The sequence below is a fragment of the Ascaphus truei genome, unplaced genomic scaffold, assembly GCF_040206685.1.
Source record: "Ascaphus truei isolate aAscTru1 unplaced genomic scaffold, aAscTru1.hap1 HAP1_SCAFFOLD_864, whole genome shotgun sequence".
Taxonomy (NCBI): Eukaryota; Metazoa; Chordata; class Amphibia; order Anura; family Ascaphidae; genus Ascaphus; species Ascaphus truei.
The window spans coordinates 62,229-66,994 of NW_027457203.1; positions in this window are offsets into that span (position 1 = coordinate 62,229).

The window sequence follows — 4,766 nt, forward strand, 5'->3', positions numbered from 1 at the left end:
TATATGAGGTGATTAATTAATAAAACTGACCGTTCGTAGTTATTATTTAAACATTGAAGGCTACCCCGCATGTTATAAAATACCTTAAGTACGTGTGAAGTCAGATACATGGCTTGTTAAACCCAGAAGCAGATTCCTGAAAGCACATGGTTACACGTAATGTATAGCGCTGCGACAGACCGACGGCCGATCCTAACACCTCTGCTGAAGGAACCGGCTGCTTCTTCTCAGAGGGTGAGTAGTGGTTAAAGATTTGTATTTATTTTATTTGTTGCTAATAACTCTTATTATTTTACTTCTGTTTATTGCTCAGGTGCTATTGGCCCTATCCACCACCGGGTGGCGGTGTTGCGTTACATTTCACCAGTGGGGCGGCGCCGATCAGTTTGTTTCCTTTCCCTGGTTTTGCCGTGTGACTGATCCCTGAAATATAAATGTGTTAGGAGACCTGGCCTCCCGCGGCAGACAGACAGACAGACAGACAGACAATGAGGCACAGGGAGACATATGTATTCCTGTAGCTGTATCCCTAGGTTAAGGGGGTACCCCAGCTAGTGCCAAGGTGACCCACAACCAGTATAGGGTTTGTGGGTGCCCCAACCGTATATAAGGTTGGGGGGGGGGGGGGGGAGGGGAGCTCAGAGTCCAAACTGAGTCACAGGGAAAGTGTGTGGAGGAATAAGGCAGCAGAAATAAAGAGACATTTTTCCTTTTCTGTTCCCTGTACCCCCAAATCCTTCACCTAAAGTCCCACATCGCTGACGGGGATCCCCGAGACCCAGTGTGTATTCAAATATAGTTTTAATATGTTTAAACATTCGGAACCGATGCCCACACAGGCAGCCCGTGCAAACCCATAGGCGCCGGCATGTCTGCTGGACATCGGAGTTCAGAGCAGCCAGAGGAAGCCCAGAGGTGGGGACAGCATTTGGTCAGCGGGGAAAGGAGGAGTACCAGGTCCGGAGATTAATGGCCGTCCTCCGGGATGCCACTTGTTCTGCCAGACCTGGTGGGGCCTGCCCCAGCGGGGGGCATTGGGATGGCTGGGGGGGTATGTGGCAGCTTGCGTATGCCCCTTAGCTGTTTCACATTTCCCACTGACCTGGCTTTTCTAGCCGGCTCGGCTCCGATTGGCTGCTCGGGAAAGTTCCCACGCGCTGATTGGCTGTCCGCTCTGCTTCTATTTTATGAATGAAGCAGAGAATACAATGAGAAGCCGCGAGCCAATCAGATTGTGTGTTCCCCTTGAGTCTGCGCTGAAAGAGCGTGGGCGGCTTTTCAAAGTTGCTTTGTTTGTAATAGCAAAGCAACCGGCTTCTATTTCAGCCTGAAAATCCTGCCCGCCAGAGACTAAGTCCCGCCTTCTGCGCCCAAGTTCCCAGAATCGCACGCAGCGCACGCGCTGGGATTTTGCGCCGATTTGAGTTCCAGGAGATTGGGAGTAACTCGCGGTCAGGAGGGACCAAGTTCTCAGGAGGGAACGTAGCGGGGGCGTGTGAGACTTTCTGCCGATTTGGGTTCCAGGAGATTCCGGGCTAAATCCCGGTCAGGGTAAAACTCTCCCATAGAGATCCCTGCACCTAGGAGAGTCTAGTTTTCTACCCCAGCCCCAAAGTAAGTGTGTCTTTGTGTCTGTATTTTGTGTATCATTGTGTGTAAGCGAATTTATGCCGAATAAATGACACTTTATTTCTCTTCCGTGTTTTGCACAATGAATGATCCCGGTAAAAAGGTGTAAATAACCCGGTCTCCCGTGACAATTATGTAGAAATATTCTCGCTGTTGCCAAGTTACAAGGACGCTGAGGGGAGGTCGGAGAGGTCACAGGACAAAGATAAGGACGGGGACAGCGACACTATCCCCAAATCATTCTGGAATTGGCTAGAGGCGTGTGCCATTTTGGCCACGATAATCATGGAGAAAGAGCCACGGAAGTGCCCGCCACTAATTCGCTATATGGACCCCATTCGGGGGGCTCACCAGATTTGTGGGGGGGATTGTGGGTGCGTTATGGTGAGGCTTTTCGGTAACACGCATCAGTAAACAAGAATATCGGGTGAGATTATAAGGATATGGATCTGCGGCTGACCCATAACGAGGCCTCAGAGGGCGGGTCCATTTGGGTCAGCGCCGGTGGTTTGCAAAGCTCAGGGCCTTCGGAGGGAGGTGAGCGGGGGGGTGAGGGGAGGGCTTTATAATGACAGCGCATGTAGGTTCAGCACGACTGACAATATCCCCACACCCCCCGAATAAATATAAAAAAATACCCCCACACCCCCCGAATAAATATTTAAAAAAATACCCCCACCAAGGCAGTCAGTCACCCACCCAGTCAGTCAACCCAGGCAGTCACCCACCCAGGCAGTCACCCACCTAGACAGTCAGTCATCCAGGCAGCCACCCACTCAGTCAGTCACCCACCCAGGCAGGCACTCACCCACCCAGGCAGTCACCCACCCAGGCAGGCAGTCACCCACCCACCCAGGCAGTCAAGGGACCTCCTATGGTCCAACCACCAGAACAATTTAGGGTCTAAAACTTACCCAAAACATAAAGGTTTTATTTTATCAAATACACAGACTAATAGGTTAAAGTATTAACGTGATCCCCACGGAGGAGGTAGGGAGGGAAGGGGTAAGTGGCCTCTGGGTACCTATAATAGAGCTGATGGCCAAATTCTCCCTTCCTCCTGCGGCCCTTAGGTCACATAGTGGCCCCCAGTGATATAGTGAGGTACTATTGTGCCCCCAGCGCAGATACCTGTATTATTATGGCTGGCGTTAGCCTAGTATTGGCTCTAGATATATTGTGCACATAGACAGACTAAATCGTCAGTAATGATATCAGAGCCCCATAGACACAGTACCTGTGCTGTCAGGGTGTAACACAGGCGCTGCTGGGATTATATATATATATATATATATATATACTGTGCACATAGACAGACTAAAGCGTCAGTAATGATATCAGAGCCCCATAGACACAGTACCTGTGCTGTAAGGGTGTAACACAGGCGCTGCTGGGATTATATATATATTATATATATATATATATGTAACGGGTGTATCCCCTAGTCTAACCCACCCAATCTCACATTGGCCCGTGTGGTCTAACCAGGTCCCCATTACGTGATCGTGTATGGTGGTGCACCTGCCAGTAACAGGACTCCTGAGTCTCCCGCTTGATGGTATTAGGGGATGTCATCAGGACAGGTAGCTGAGGTAGTGGGTACGAGTCCAACTTACTTCACGTGCAGCGCCTCCACCTCATCAGGATCTGTGCTTCCGCAGGGAGATGGTCCTGGTGAGGAACTCCTTCTCGGTGGTGACCGCCACTGCTGAGTAATCTCACACTCACACAGTGGGGTTTTCATTAACAAGGCCATCTTTATTGATAATCGTTCGGTAGCAGACTGCCCCATGCAGCTGCCGGCTCTAGCCGCACATCTCTCCGTGCTGTCCCTTTGCCAGGTACGCCCTCCCGTATTGAAGTGGGGTTCCCTCTTCTCCTAGGGAGATCACCTCTGCGCCAGGTCCCTGGACACAGAGTGGCCTAAGTGAACTTAAAGTGATTTGTTACCGGCGCTAACCACACCCAATCTGTGATAAAATAGTGCACAAAATTAAAATTCAAAATAAAATGTGTCAAGGTGATCACTGATCAAATTCTCAACCTTCCAGGAATGTGTACAGATTCCTTTCAATAGTAGCTTGTCCGGGATGGGAAGGGAGCGAAGATAGCAGGGATACACCATGAAAAATAAAAAATAAATGCATACAATAGTGTAATAAGTTCTTTTCAATCTGGATAAAACATGTATGTCTTGGCTCTATAGCAATGCCTACTTACAGCAGGTCAAAAGGTAAAAAGCATTGATCTACACAGCAGGTAGAAAGGTGTCAGGATCTTCAGGAACAACAGCCCAGGTTTACAGCATAAGAAATCAGCACCTCAGCTCAGACGTCAGTAGATGTGAGTGGATCAGAGACATGCAAAAGAAAGGCAGACCATAGTGTCGATCGTGCATAAAATTTATATAAACAAACAACAAATTTTAGGAATTGTACTCACATTGTGTACATAATCATAGTTCACATAAGGCTTTACTTGAGGCAAATGGAGTGCTGGTTCAGTGTGGAGCAGCTCACCGGGGATCTTCTCCTTAGACTCACAACAGACCGGGTGGGAGATGGCGTCTGACGTCACATCCGCTGTTGGGGTGACGGCATCCGGTCTTGGAGGCAAACGGTGGGGGAACTCAGCAACTCTGAAGCCTTCAGTAGAAAGAGCAGGAGCATTCATTGCTCCTGAGGAAGTTGTCTAGTACGACGAAACGCGTAGAGCCACTTTCATTGCTGCAGCTGCTCTCCATACAGGGCACAGAGCCAGGCAAAGAAACACGTATACAATCCATACAGGGCACAGAGCCATGCAAAGAAACACATATACAATCCATACAGGGCACAGAGCCATGCAAAGAAGCACGTATACAATCCATACAGGGCACAGAGCCATGCAAAGAAGCACGTATACAATCCATACAGGGCACATAGCCAGGCAAAGAAACACATATACAATCCCTACAGGGCACAGAGCCATGCAAAGAAACACGTATACAATCCATACAGGGCACAGAGCCAGGCAAAGAAACACATATACAATCCATACAGGGCACAGAGCCATGTAAAGAAACACATATACAATCCATACAGGGCACAGAGCCATGTAAAGAAACACATATACAATCCATACAGGGCACAGAGCCA